The sequence below is a fragment of the Kogia breviceps genome, chromosome 2 (genome assembly GCF_026419965.1).
Source record: "Kogia breviceps isolate mKogBre1 chromosome 2, mKogBre1 haplotype 1, whole genome shotgun sequence".
In the NCBI taxonomy this organism is placed as follows: domain Eukaryota; kingdom Metazoa; phylum Chordata; class Mammalia; order Artiodactyla; family Physeteridae; genus Kogia; species Kogia breviceps.
Genome location: NC_081311.1, coordinates 26,336,102 through 26,351,687, shown reverse-complemented (window position 1 = coordinate 26,351,687; position 15,586 = coordinate 26,336,102). Strand labels below are relative to the sequence as shown.

Sequence of the window (15,586 nt, the reverse complement as noted above, 5' to 3'; positions counted from 1 at the left end):
GTATCTCAAGTCCATTCTCTAGTAGGTCTGCGTCTTTATTCCCGTCTTGCCCCTAGGTTTTTCATGACCATTTTTTGTTGTTGTTTTTTAGATTCCATATATATGTGTTAGCATACGGTATTTGTTTTTCTCTTTCTGAGTTACTTCACTCCGTATGACAGACTCTAGGTCCATCCACCTCACTACAAATAACTCAATTTCATTTCTTTTTATGGCTGAGTAATATTCCATTGTATATATGTGTCACATCTTCTTTATCCATTCATCTGTTGATGGACACTTAGGTGGCTTCCATGTCCTGACTATTGTAAATAGAGCTGCAATGAACATTGTGGTACATGTCTCTTTTTGAATTATGGTTTTCTCAGGGTATATGCCAAGTAGTGGGATTGCTGGGTCGTATGGTAGTTCTGTTTTGTTTTTTAAGGAACCTCCATACTGTTCTCCATAGTGGCTGTATCAATTTACATTCCCACTAACAGTGCAAGAGGTTTCCCTTTTCTCCACACCATGTCCAGCATTTATTATTTGTAGATTTTTTGATGATGGCCGTTCTGACCAGTGTGAGATGATATCTCACTGTAGTTTTGATTTGCGTTTCTCTAATGATTAATGATGTTGAGCATTCTTTATGTGTTTGTTGGCAATCTGTATATCTTCTTTGGAGAAATGTCTATTTAGGTCTTCTGCCCATTTTTGGATTGGGTTGTTTGTTTTTTTGATATTGAGCTGCATGAGCTGCTTGTAAATTTTGGAGATTAATCCTTTGTCACTTGCTTCATTTACAAATATTTTCTCCCATTCTGAGGGTTGCCTTTTCTTCTTGTTTATGGTTTCCTTTGCTGTGCAAAAGCTTTTAAATTTCATTAGGTCCCATTTGTTTATTTATGTTTTTATTTCCATTTCTCTAGGAGGTGGGTCAAAAAGGATCTTGCTGTGATTTATGTCATAGAGTGTTCTGCCTATGTTTCCCTCTAAAAGTTTGACAGTGTCTGGCCTTACAGTTAGGTCTTTAATCCATTTTGAGTTTATTTTTGTTGTATGGTGTTAGGGAGTGTTCTAATTTCATTCTTTTACATGTAGCTGTCCAGTTTTCCCAACATCACTTATTGAAGAAGCTGTCTTTTCTCCATTGTATATTCTTGCCTCCTTTATCAAAGATAAGGTGACCATATGCACATGGGTTTATCTCTGGGCTTTCTATCCTGTTCCATTGATCTATATTTCTGTTTTTGTGCCAGTACCATACTGTCTTGATTACTGTAGTTTTGTAGTATAGTCTGAAGTCCAGGAGCCCGATTCCTCCAGCTGCGTTTTTCCTTCTCAATATTGCTTTGGCTATTTGGGGTCTATCATATTTCCATACAAATTGTGAAATTTTTTGTTCTAATTCTGTGAAAAATGCCAGTGGTAGTTTGATAGGGATTGCATTGAATCTGTAGGTTGCTTTGGGTAGTATAGTCATTTTCACAATGTTGATTCTTCCAATCCAAGAACATGGTATAGCTCTCTATCTGTTTGTATCATCTTTAATTTCTTTCATCAGTGTCTTATAATTTTCTGCATACAGGTCGTTTGTCTCCTCAGGTAGGTTTATTCCTAGGTATTTTATTCTTTTTGTTGCAATGGTAAATGGGAGTGTTTTCTTAATTTCACTTTCAGATTTTTCATCGTTAGTGTATAGGAATGCAAGAGGTTTCTGTGCATTAATTTTGTATCCTGCTATTTTACCAAATTCATTGATTAGCTCTAGTAGTTTTCTGGTAACATCTTTAGGATTCTCTAAATGATGACATGATACTTCATGTCATCTGCAAACAGTGACAGCTTTACTTCAAACCGTGACAGCTTTACTTTTTTTCTGATTTGGATTCCTTTTCTTTTTCTTCTCTGATTGCTGTGGCTAAAACTTCCAAAACTATGTTGAATAATTGTGGTGAGAGTGGGCAACCTTGTCTTGTTCCTGATCTTAGTGGAAATGGTTTCAGTTTTTCACCATTGAGGACGATGTTGGCTGTGGGTTTGTCATCTATGGCCTTTATTATGTTGAGGTAAGTTCCCTCTATGCCTACTTTTTGGAGGGTTTTTATCATAAATGGGTGTTGAATTTTGTCGTAAGCTTTCTCTGCATCTATTGAGATGATCATATGGTTTTTCTCCTTCAATTTGTTAATATGGTGTTATCACATTGATTGATTTGCGCATATTGACGAATCCTTGCATTCCTGGGATAAACCCCACTTGATCATGGTGTATGATCCTTTTAATGTGCTGTTGGATTCTGTTTGCTAGTATTTTGTTGAGGATTTTTGCATCTATGTTCATCAGTGATATTGGCCTGTAGTTTTCTTTCTTTGTGACATCTTTGTCTGCTTTTGGTATCAGGGTGATGGTGGCCTCATAGAATGAGTTTGGGAGTGTTCCTCCCTCTGCTGTATTTTGGAAGAGTTTGAGAAGGATAGGTGTTAGCTCTTCTCTAAATGTTTGATAGAATTCACCTGTGAAGCCATCTGGTCCTGGACTTTTGTTTTTTGGAAGACTTTTAATCACAGTTTTAATTTCAGTGCTTGTGATTGGTCTGTTCATATTTTCTATTTCTTCCTGGTTCAGTCTTGGAAGGTTGTGCATTTCTAAGAATTTGTCCATTTCTTCATGGTCTCATTCTTGGTTTCAGATACTGTCCAGCCTATCCTGTGGTTTTCTTCAAGGGTTTGGAAATCCCTGGTTACCCCCAGGCAGTGGTGTGAATACCTGTGACCTCCCACTCCTCGGGGTGTGGCTCTGGAGTGTGGTGGGGAGGCCCAGGATAGACTGGGACAGGCTGCCAACAAAAATAGAATGTGCAATCACTCCCCTGCCTCAGGAGTAAAGTTCTGGGTTGATGGGCCAGGCTCAGGTTGTGCTGGGTTACTGTAAACCTATCATGGCCAGAGAACTTTTGGTAGGTCCCGCAGTCATCATGTGAAATCACGTCGCCACAGCCCTGGCCTAACTCTTGGAGGATCCCTTCATGTTGCTGCTTGTACGGCGTAGTGAAGAGTCACAAGGAGCATGCAGGAGGACTAGCCTTTGGGGTTACTTGACTGTCAGTCACCAGGATTAGTACTTTCTGAAGGTTTTTGCATGTCTGATCCTTTGCTAGGGTAGGTTCATTTGTGAGATTGACTTCATCCTTGTCTCAGGGAATTTACAGAGTGGTTGGGGAGCCCAGGGGACAATCAGGTGACAAGACTGGGTGGAACACAATTCTGCGCTAAGTTGTGTGGTTCAGTTTGGCTGGAATGGTTGTTCGAAACTGGAGGCAATTTTGCCTCCCTCCCCAAGGGACATTTGGCAATGTTTGGACATTGTTGGTTGTCACATCTAGGGGGTCGGGTGGGGTGTTGCTACTGGCATCTAGTGAGTAGAGGCCAGGGATGCTGCTAAACATCCTACAAAGCACAGGACAGTCCCCATGATAAATAATTATCTGGCTTCAAATGTGAATACAGTTGTCCCCCAGTATTCCCAGGGGTTTGGTTCCACAAGCTCCACGGATAGCAAAACCCGAGGATGTTCAAGTCTCTTATGTAAAATGGCTAAGTCCACTTGGCCCTCCTGCATCTGTGGGTTCCGCATCTGTGATTCAGCCGGCCTGGGAATGACCCTGTGGATACCAAGGGCCGACTGTCATGCCAGGGTGGAGGCACTCTGGGCTGAAAACTACTGCTGCCTAGTGCATGGCACTCTGCTCAGGAGGTAGTCACAAGCCACAGGCCTCAGGAAGGGTGGACTGACATGTTTTAATAAAGGGGAAATGGGCGTACTTTTCCCTGCTGCTTTCTAAGCAATAGGTACTTTTTGTCCAGAGATTTAGAATCTTGACATCTTGTTTGCCCCTAATCAGCAGGAACTATGCCTTGTCAAGGACAGGTATAAAGTTAATTTTTTATGGCCAGTAGATAAGATCAAGCCCTTCTGGAACTGACATTTTATCTCTTGCTCTGAAAAATCTGGATTATCACCCCCCAGAAGGTAGGATCTCAGAAGTGCTCAGAAAACTTTATACAGCTTAAAGAACAGTTAGGCTACAGTTATTTTAATAACAGGCCATATTCCAAGCCCGGTCCCTGTTGCTGTGGCCTGGGTTTATTGTAATCTGTTTCTGATAACGTATAGAAAAGGGGGATACTAAATTCCCCCTCTTCTAAATCATGTGGCATCTCTTTTAATTTTAAGGTGTAAGGTCTTAAAATTCAGAAAGTTCTTTAAAGTTATTCAAGTCTTTTGGAGAGAGCATCTGGATCCGAAGATGTTTTAAAATCTTGTGTCTGTTCTCAGGGAGACCATTTTTAATGTAACCCTTTGTTGAGGTAGAAGCAAATGGTTTCCTTGAACAGCGTGGAACTTTTTACTGGCAATAAATCTCTGGTACTAGTCTCTAGACAGGCAAGCACACAAGACAAGTCCTGTTATTATTTCTTTTGCTCCCAACAAAAGCCTGCTGCAGTGGGATGGAACTGCTGAGAAAAAAAACGAGGTTAAATTTAGAACTTTGCTTAAAGTGAGGAAGGTCTCTGAGACACCCCACGTTCTTCACTGTCCGGTGAAACTGGTTAATCTCTTTTAAAGCACAACAGCAGCAACTTAACCTGTACCTTCAATATTTCAGATCCCTTTGAAAACTGTACCTCTTTGTAGGCAAAGAAGTGATTATTTTATTTGATCAAGAGCCATTTTTAGGATATAACAAAGACTTTGATGAGCTGGAACCCAGTCATAGAAAGAATACTGAACTAAAAGTCAGAAGACCAGGGTTTTGACAGTCCTGATTCTGTCATCTGCAGCCTTAGGCCAAGTGTCAGTTTCTTATCTGTAAGATGAGGGTGGTAGCACTTCTGATCTCTTGTAGGGTGCTGGCTGGCAGGCTCAAATTTGAGGCTGGCTGTTGAAGTTTGAAAAGCTTGAGAGTCCTATATAAATGTGTATTATATAAACTGATTAGATATATGTGTGTGTTGTGTATATACCATCATTGCTCCAAATTATGACCCTGAGGCTTTGCCACATTGTAAATTGTTAAAAAGAAAGAAAGAATGAATTCTGTTGATTAGACTGTACTTATTAATTAAGGCACAGAATGAACCTGAATACTTCAGGAAGGTTTTCTGCAACAAGAACTGAGACATAAACTTTTTTTTAACCTAACAGTTTAGTAATTACAAAGTTCCTCAAAGGCAAAGTCCATATCTTATCTGTCATTTTTGTACGTGTCAGCATCTATCATGAAAGTTAGGATAACCCCTAAGCATCCTGTTCTTTCCACTGAAATTTGGGCTTTAGATCCAAAAAACATGTTCTAGCTGAGTAATCAGTCTGAACCTCAGTTTCCTGGTTTCCTGTAAAAAGAGAGGAATAAATAACATGGGTAAGAATGCCTAGCCAAATGCTCGATAAACACAGGCACCGGGCAGAACTTGGTTCTCTGTCGTATTTCCTGAGTGTTGTGGCCGTAGGTTTTCCTGATTCGCTAGAGCTATTCTCCTCATCCAGTGAAAAGGGGCCCTCCTTTTTGTCCAGGTACCTATTTTATATGGCATGTGTAAGATGTTGCTGGAGCCTCAGTGTAGAGAGTTCAGATGTCTGCCATTTATATTTGGCCCTCTGCAGTAGGCCTTAACCTCAGGGTGAGGGGATGAACGGAGTATTACTGAACTTGAGAGCAGGAGGAGCTAATCAGATGCCCACAGGGGCCAGGCAGTGACACACCTGAGTCAAGCAGATGGGGTTACTGGCCAGGAGGGATTTCAGGGAGGCTGCGGTGGAGCCACGTCTGTGGCCCTGCCTAATAGGGCCCTGAGGGAGTGTGGGCCCTGGATTTTCAGAAACTGGAAATCTGAATTTCTCTATGAATCCTTCTCATTTTAAGATGTTGACAGTTAATTCCATTTTTTTAAAAGATTAAAAAAAATTTTTAAAAGGTACCGTGTGGGCATAGAACTCATTAGTGGGCCCATTGTGGCCTACGGGCCAGCAGTTTGCAATCCCTGCTCTCAAGCAGGAGGAGCAGTGATAAAGCTAATGCAAAGGGAGGGACTTGCCCTCATGACCAACTGTGGAGACAAAATAGCAGAATTGCCCTCCTGCTCTGCTCAAGTGCCACCTGCTCTGTTGCATGCTACTGCTATTTTATCCCTTGGCTCCCTGCACCATCCCTTGCTGAAGATGCCATACTTCTCAGTGCATTTATTCTGTGGCAGAAGAAGTCAGTGATGAGGGATTGCCATGATACCTCAAGGTAGAACTGTTTTTCCTTGTAAGTGTCCAGGGGTGAAAGAGAGGCAGGTTAACCCAATGTCCTGAGGCCCTGCAGCTGGCCAGGTCCCACAGGCCTGCATGCACTGGGATGTCGACAAGTAGCCTTTAATAAAACCATGGGATATGTTGCAACTTACGATCTTTGCTCTGGGATTTTCCTACCACGATCAAGTGGCTTTTTCTGAGTTTGTTACTCAGGTTCCTAATAGCAACACAGGAAATGGGTTTTAATTTCTTTGCCAGCTGCTCTGTTTGGGGGCTATTTAATGAGGATCCAGTTGCAGTGCAGCTTTGGCTGTAGCAGTACTGGTATGGATAGGAGCGTACATAACTAACGTGTCACATTTTTAAAAATTTAAGTTTATGATCTGTTATTTGTATATTTTTATGGAATGAGGCAGAGAGAGTATAAATAATTTTATGTGCCTTGATTCTAAGTGGCAGTTCTTGAGGGTAACTGTGTTGGGATGTGTTCAAGATTATAGAAATAGAATATAAGACTATTCCACTTCTGGAGGGCAAGAACTGTGTATATTGTATTTTTTTTAACATCTTTATTGGAGTATAATTGCTTTACAATGGTATGTTAGTTTCTGCTTTATAACAAAGTGAATCAACTATACATATACATATATCCCCATATCTCCTCCCTTTTGCATCTCCCTCCCATCCTCCCTATATTGTATGTTTGTTATAAATCTAGGGCAGTGGTTCTCAAATTTGAATATATGTGAGCATAACCAGGGGAGTATGTATTAAATTGCAATTCTTCAGTCTCTGCCCCCAGAGGTTCTCAATCTACATTCTTAACAAATACCCCAGGTGATTTGGGGCCTATGGACCACACTTTGGGAAATGCATCTCTTTTTTGTTGCCTTTGTTGTCTAAACGTGTTCATTGCCACTTGAGGGCAAATTCACTCATTTGTGAGATGCCCTGATTTGTTCTGATTTACTGTGTTGCTCTTCCTCGGATTCTTAGAGTGTCAGTCTTCTGGAGTCCCCAGAGAGAATTGTTCCAGGGGACCCTCACAGGTTGAGGTAAAGTGACTAAGTCCCTCCTATAGCAGGGGTCCCAGGGACTCCCCTTCAGCTGCACACACTGCAGCCAATTCTTGAAGCAGCAGCTCCCCCCATTGGTTCTAGGCTTTTCTCAAGTGTGTCACTAGTTCCAGGTTTTGGCTTTACCCTTTAAAGTACTTTGCAGCTAGAGGATGGGAGACTGGGTGCTCCTGAGCCCAGGGAGCTGGAGCCTAGAGCCCTTAAGGGGTAAAGTACACTATCAAATCTGAGGGGTGAGCCTGAATCTTACCAGACTGGATTTATTGGCTTGGTTAGGGGAACATGCTGAGGCTATTTGTCCTTTCAGAAAACTATTGAACTCAACAAAACAGCATAAAAATTCTTTCCTAGTATCTGTTGCATACAAAGCAGAATCTTGGTTCACTTCTTAGCAGGGGCTTGCCCTTTTATCAGAAAGGAAGAAACTGGGCTCCTTTAGCTAGTAAAGCTTAAAGGAGTATTTGTCATGTGTAGTATATACTGGGAGGGATGCAAAATTAGAATGTGACAATCCCTACCATCAAAGAAAGGGAGATTAGAATAACACCTAGGAAACAATGGGCCAGGACTCCTGTGGAATCATCCCTCTGCCTCAGTTTACTTTCCTTCATCCCCAACTCTTCTGTAATGTCCTCTCACATTTCAAGATGTGTACCCTTGGGACTTCCATAGCAGTCCAGTGATCAAGACTCTGTGCTTCCACTGCAGGGGGTATGGGTTCGATCCCTGGTTGGGGAACTAAGATCTCGCATACCACCCAGTGCGCCCCCAAAAAATGTGTACCCTTGAACAATTATACTTACTTCCTGCAGCTCTTCAAACAGCCTTAAAACCGTTAGTAGGGGAAAAGTGACTTCAACTTTATTATTGTAAAAATAGAGGTAAATCCACAAAACTTTTAAGAGTATATTTTTTGACCACCTACAAATCATTTTCTAAGGATCTGGACCTGAAAGTGTTGCATTTTCAGAATTTAAAGATTCTATCTAGGGTAGACCAAAAATAGCTGATTCTGAGTTAAAGTTGCTTGCCTGTTGTACAAGGCATATGAGGTATGGCCTCTTTCTGAATTCTCAGTTCTTCCTTTCACATTATTCTTCTTACATTCACTGTACTCAGCCACACTAGCCTTCTTTCTTTTCCTAGAGCACACCGGGTTCATTCCTGCATCGGTGTCTTTGTATACACTTGACATTCCCTCTGCCTGGAACACTGTTCCCACAGGTCTGCTGTCTCCTTCTCATCACTCAGGGCACAACTCAGACATCACCCTCTCAGGGAGACCTTTCCTGACTGCCCCATGTAAAGCCCTTTCCTATTATCCTGTTTTATTATCCTTGTGAAGCTTATTACTACGTTAAATTCTAATTTCACTTGTTAATTTTCAGTCTTCGCCCACTGGAATGTATTTAAGATCTTTTTGTGTTTGTTGTTCTCCAGTTTCAAACAATGTGCCCAGGTGTGAGTTTATTATTGTCTGAAAATTCCCTATCTTTAATCAGTTCTGGAAATTTTTCAGTTATCTCTTTAAATATTGACTCTCCTCCATTTTCCTCTTTCCTTCTTGAGCTTCTTATTTCTCATTTTCCATTTCTATGTTTTCTCTTAATTGGTAGAAGCTGGTTGCTGGGTAATTTTCTCAGATCTGCTTTCCAGTTCACTGATTCTCTCTTTAACATGGTCTAATCTCTGTGTAACCCACCTGTTGAGTTTTTAATTTTAATAACTATTTTTTCTACAAGTTTTATTTTTTCCTGAAATCCATTTGGTCACTGTCTCTTTTTTAGTATGTTCTTTTCTCATGTTTTCCTTTTTGGCTTTAATCATTTGAAACATGTATATGTATTACAGTTTATCTGATCATTCTATTAAGTTTTTTTGGAGAGTCTTATCCACCTATTTGTTGAATTTCCTACATCTTGTTTGTGATGGATTATTTTTACATAAGTTTTCATATTTTGTGTGAGCTCATCTTCAACAGAGCTTTTTCTGTGGGCATCTTTCATGCCCTGCTTGAGGGTAGGTCTCATTAGAGTTTTACATTTCTTCTACCAGATGTCCCATTCTGGGCCTACTTTTTTTTTTTTTTTTTGGCTGCATTGGGTCTTCATTGCTGCTCATGGCTTTTCTCTAGTTGTGGCGAGTGGGGGCTACTCAGCTACTCTGTTGTGGTGAGCTTGCTTCTCATTGCAGTGGCTTCTGCTGTTGCAGAACACAGGCTCTAGGCACATGGGCTTCAGTAGTTGTGGCATGAGGGCTCAGTAGTTGTGGCTCATGGGCTGTAGAGTGCAAGCTCAGTAATTGCGGCACACCGGATTAGTTGCTCTGTGGCATGTTGGAATCTTCTCGGTCCAGGGATTGAACCCATGTCCCCTGCACTGGCAGGTGGATTCTGAACCACTGCACCACCAGGGAAGTCCTGGGACTACTTTTTTTTTTTTTTTTTTTTTTGTGGTACGCGGGCCTCTCACTGCTGTGGCCTCCCCCGTTGCGGAGCACAGGCTCCAGACTCAGGCCCAGCGGCCATGGCTCACGGGCCCAGCTGCTCTACAGCATGTGGGATCTTCCCGGACTGGGGCACGAACTCGTGTCCCCTGCATCCGCAGGCGGATTCTCAACCACTGCACCAACAGGGAAGCCCCTGGGACTACTTTTTGTGTTAAAATTTTGGCTTGGGGATTCTCAGACTATGTAGTAGCACAATTCAGATCTCAAATTAGCTTGTGGAAAAGCTGATGGTTACAGATTATTAGAAGAGATACTTTTCCCCTCTCAATTCAGACCTTTCTTATTGTCACTGTGTGCCAAAGGGCTAATTTTTTTCTAGTCTGCTCTGTCTCTTTGAGGGTCTTCACCTTATATTGGGACTCAGTTCCAATTCCCTGTTTTAGGTGGACCCAGGAAAACAAACAGCCCTTCTTTCCACAGCAACTGGGAAGGCCAGATCTCATTTAACACTGTAGCTTCTAGTTCCCCACCCCCAACATTTTTGGCCCGAGGGCTCTTCCTTGCTTTATTGCAAGCTCAGCTGTGTAATTAAAAGAATACATATATTTCAATAAATTCTTTATTGAATTTGTTATAATATTGCTTCTGTTTTACGTTTTGGTTTTTTGGCTGCAAGGCTTGTGGGATCTTAGCTCCCCGACCAGGGATCGAATCTGCATCCCCTGCATTAGAAGGCGAAGTCTTAGCCACTGGACTGCCAGGGGAGTCCCAAAAGAATATTATTATATTTTTAAAGTTACCTACCCAGCTACATTGCTAGAAGCAGTATCTTTTCCTCTAGAATCTCTTGCTCAACTTGGTAGCTGTAGCATCCAACACAGTGCCTGGCACGTGGGGAAAGGCTATCAATATATATTTGTTGTTTGATTTGTAGAAATGGATGTTTCCATTAGGAACCATTCCCCCTGTAGAGAAGGCCAGAGATGGTGCTCCAAATTCATTCATATCCAGCAGCCAAGAGATTTAGCATCTGTGCTTTAACATCCTGTGAAGGATTTCAATTTTCCTATTTTTCACTTTTAATCTTTAAAACTTCAGCGCTTTCCTAAGGGCATGAAGGTGCTGTTGCCAGTTGCTAGCAGAGTTTTCCAGCCCCATAAATTGGCAAATTAAAACCATGCCCGGGGAACCATTACTGCCCAGTGTCTCTTTTTATGCTGGCACTGTGAAAGTTCTTAACGCTGATTAAATTGACCTTTACAGTGGCTCAGCTAAGAATAGCAACTCTAAGACATTGAAGCTCTTAAGGAAAATGATGTTAGCCCCATAGTTTATGCTGCCGCCAAAGAGATGAGGTAACTTTTTGCGTGTGTGCAAAAGGCATACTATTCATCCTCTTCCACTGTAAATAATGTTCTTTCCAGGGCAGTGTTGGTCTTGCTTCCTGCTTCTTCACACCTGTGCTTTTTGTTTGGTGACCATATGTGCCCCGTTTCTTGGAGCTGGTCACTGCGGTACCAGAGCTGAAGGCACACGTTTAACAAGTGAGGATCTTGATGGTCATCATCACAGTCATTCTGAGGTGAAAGACCTCAGCATAAGAACATGTGTTATTCACCCAAAGTTTCTTTATGACAGGTCTACGTTTCTAGCATATCTGGGCCAGGAGTTTGTGCAAATGAAAACATTGCCTGGGAAAAAGTATCTTTAAAATGCAAATCTCATCTTGTCCCTGCTTACCTAACTGCCTTACCTACTTGTTCAGCCATTTCGTAGCTAAAGGGCTTTGCTTGTACCATTTCCTTTGCCTGGAATGTTCTTCCCACGCCTCTTCCCTAGTTTCTAACTTTCTAACCATCCTGGCAATCTCAGTTCAAGCTTACCCTCCTCACAGCTATCTGGGCCTCCTTGACTAGTTCCTAGTTCTTAATTATTGTCAGCTTTCACCAAATCACGTATTTTTCCTTCCTACAGTTTTATCTGTATGATTACTTTATCATCTTTCATTAGACTTTAAGCTCCATGAGGGTAAAGAGCGTGACTGCTTCGGCCTTTGATGTGCCCATTGTGTTCCCCACCACTAGTTCAGTGCTGGTGCAGGGTAGGTGCTCAGTAAATGTTGAAGGAAGGATTGAAGGCCCTGTGTTCCCCAATGGGACAAACACCATTCTGCTTTTCAGAAAATCAGTATGTGAAAATAATGACCTTTCAAACAAAGAAGAGAGGAAGCCCAAGCATGTTGCCCCTCCTCACTGCCAAGTAGAAGATGTTCCCAAAGTCAAAGAGCTCCACAAGGGCAGGGCCCTCAACTTTTCCCTCAAAGACGAAATGTTGATTTTGTTTGGTTTGGGGCTTTTAAGTGGATTTATTTAAGCATCTGAAGTGTAGAAAGCAAGTGAAGAAGTATAACTTAAACCAAGGAGGCTGTAGCTTAATAGTTAAAAGCTCTGGAGTCAGATGAATTAGATTGGACTGCTTCCTAGCTGTGTGGCCTCCAGCAAGTGACTTAGCCTCTGTTGACCTCAGTTCTCTTATACTACCCTCTTCATAGTGGTGCTTTCAAGTTTAGATGAAGGAAGACTTGTAAGGCATTTAGAACAGTGCCTGGCACATAGCAGGTACTCAGTATACACTAGCCGTATTATTCACCCCAGCTCATTCTGCCTTCACGGAGGCTGCATAGCCATTGTTTCATTCAGCAGACCTTTGTGTGCCAAGCACTGTGCTCATTCTTGGGGTTGGGGAGGGTGATTGAGGAGTCAGAACTCCTGCCCATAGGGAGGGCACGATATATTCTCTCGTTCACTCTTGAGAAGGGGGTGGGTGGGGTGGATATTAACTTCCCACTCTTCAAGACTTGGCCTGAAAAACATAATATGTGTGTAGTGCTTGGAGATGCTTGGAAGAAGAGCAAAGGGTGCTCATAAATAAAGAGTGCTGAGAATTTTTCATATTTGAACTTTCCATTGCATTCTCTCTAGTTCCTTTTTCTATTCTTCATGTGTCTGGAGCAGCCCACATTGCCAGTGAACTTTACTCTTCTGAGAAGTAGTTCTAAGTGAATGCAGAGTGCTGTTTATTGAATGGTCTTTCATGCCCAGCAATAATGGCTCACAGAATAACGTTGATATTGAGAGCTCAGAGAAGTTAAGTCATTTACGCAAGTTACACTAATAAGTGTAGCGTGAGAACTGGGCTTTGAACCCAGATCTGACTGAATCTTTACCATTTGTATCTTGAGCTGCCTGGAGATCCTTGCAAGTCCTCTGGGTGACTTCCTCATACAGGGAATGGTGGAAGAGCATCAAGCAACATTTGCACACCTCTGTTCTTTGCTTTGACTGAGAGGAGGCGTAGGTTACAGGAGCTCTTGCATTGGCTCGAGGCTGCTGTCAAAGGGAATGGGAGGTGGGTAGGCTAATAAACCCTTTGGGTTTAAGGAGACATGAGTGAGCATCTTAGCCAGCTCTAGGGCCATTGAGTAACTTGTCCAGAGTGCAGTTCCTCTGTAATGGCAGAGCTAGGGCCAAACACAAGGCTTCTGGATTTTCCTTTCATACCAGAAGGTCTCTTTCTCTGGAGGAGCTCATGACACTCACATCTCGCTACCTTCTTAATCCTTCATGTCTTCCTTGCTAAAGGTCCATGAACCCACATCTTGTCTTCTTTAACTGCCTGCCTGCTTTCCTTCCTTCTGCAGCAGAAAATGACATAACCAAGATCATCTCAGGCAACTTGGGGACTCTGTCTGTGAGGAGGAAAGCAAGGGATGAGATACACTGGGTAAAAAGTATTTGAGGAACTGAGTTAAATGATGCTGCCACAGTCTGCTGTCCCTGGGAAAGTGGAGGCAGAGCAGGGAAAAAGAGTGGGGTTCTGTTTACTGGGCTTCCTGCCTCGGGGGATGGGAGAGCCAAGAGAAAAGCTGACACCAGTAGGTCATGAGGATGCCACTTGTTTAGATTTCAGACACGTTCCATTTCATGCCTCACGGAGGACCAGTTGGCCGCCCTGTGTTCTGAGCGTGGACCTCATCTGGTGAATTTTCTTGAGGCAGAAGTGTCCCTGGATTCTTTCATGTGTCAGAGTGTAGGCAGCACGGCCTCTTTTAGAAACTATGTGGACAGTTTGAACTGTGCTCTTGTGAGCCAGGCCGGAAGAATGGCATTTCAGGGCCTGGTAAACTTGGGAGAAACATTTTGATGTCCTTAGGAAAGCAGTGTTTTGCTCTGAAGTCAAGAGGGAGAGGGTGTGTTCTAGCAAAAGCAACGAACACAGATCTGCTTTCTCCACATGTGTCAGGCCTCAGAGGAGACATCCCACTGGACAGACACCTGCTAGGTGAGCCATTTTACTTATGGCGGACACAGGAAGGCAAAGATAGGAAGAACTCTGTTTGCAGTACTATTGTGAAACCCTCATTGTCAGAGTCGACAAATGCCTTTCCCATGTTTCCTTCTTCCTAAACCCCTTTACACCAGGGTGTAAGACTCTTAAAGACCAGGAAACACCTGAGGATGTGGTGGAAATACGTACTGAGCCAGGGATCTGGGTTGTAGCCGTGCCCTTTCTTTTGTCCTCGTGGCTTCAGGTGCCCAGCCTCTAGCCCTGTAGACAGTCACTGGAGTGCTTTGTTTGTACCCTTGGCCAAACAGACAGCGTAGTATAAAGCAAGACCCAGAGAACAGGAACCGACCCTGTGACTTGAGTTTCCACTGGCAGACGTCCTCCCGGATGTACACTGTGGGCAGGGTCAGCCTGAGTAGCAGCACATATAATACTGTGGTTTTAGTTTCTTTGCTGAGCAGGGTTTTTTCCCTTCCTAGCTCTGTGCCTCTTGAGGTTAGGGACAATTTCTTATTCATTGTTGTATCCCTCGTACCCAACCCGGTGCTTGGCACAAAGACTGTGTCCAGTCACTGCATGTGTCACTTCTTTAGAACAAAGAAATGTTGAAAGCCAGATCTTCTAGGTCTCATCATATGCATTGTGACCCAGAGGACATTTGAGGCTGAAGTTTAGGTCAGCCAGTGGGGTATTTCATATCTTAACTACGAAATAGTAAAAAAAAAACCTTTCCACCTCCATCCCCATCCACCAGTGCTGTGAATAGAATTTGGCAAAATGCTAGATGGTTACTCAGCGGTGCCCTTTCTGTAGCTGTCCCTGACAAGGGACAGTGTGAATCCTAGATCTAGTCAAGATTATTAAGAGATCATTTGGTAAGCAAAAAAAGATCTAGCAAATTGAAATTGGACTAGGTCACCTGAGCGAGTCACCCCTTTTCTTAAGATTGAAAGAATTTTAGTAGCAAGATTTTTAGCCTTCTTTTGAATCACACTGTAATTAACCTTGAAGATACGTGTTTTGAAGGGAAGATGGACTGACTGACCAGATGCCAATCCTAGAATACATGCCGCTTTCATTATTCTGGGAACTTTCACAGAGAAACCAGATTTATTTAAAATATACAGCCTATTACAGGAGAATCACCACCTTCTTACTGGCTGAGTTTAGGACCAGAACGTGGAGTGTTTCTGCTGAGACATAAAGAAAGCAAGGAGGAGAACTCTGCTCTTTACCAGTTGGCTTTGTGTACTGAATCCTCTTCCCCCTTTAATAAACCATATTATTTTTCTTAAATCTTCTGTTGTTGTGTGGTTCTTTCTCCCTCTCCCCCCCTCTCTCTCTCCCTCCCTCCCTCCCTTTCTCTCTCTGTTTCTTTCTTTCTCTCTCTCTCTTTCTTTTCTTTCAATAAACATTGGTACAAACCGTTTTGG

General features: G+C 42.6%; 1 protein-coding gene across 3 annotated transcripts in view; it reads left to right on the top strand.

Annotated features, from left to right (window-relative positions):
- Window positions 1-15,586, top strand: part of WBP1L (WW domain binding protein 1 like) — a 58,482-nt gene that overhangs the window by 28,924 nt on the left and 13,972 nt on the right. The window lies entirely within an intron of this gene.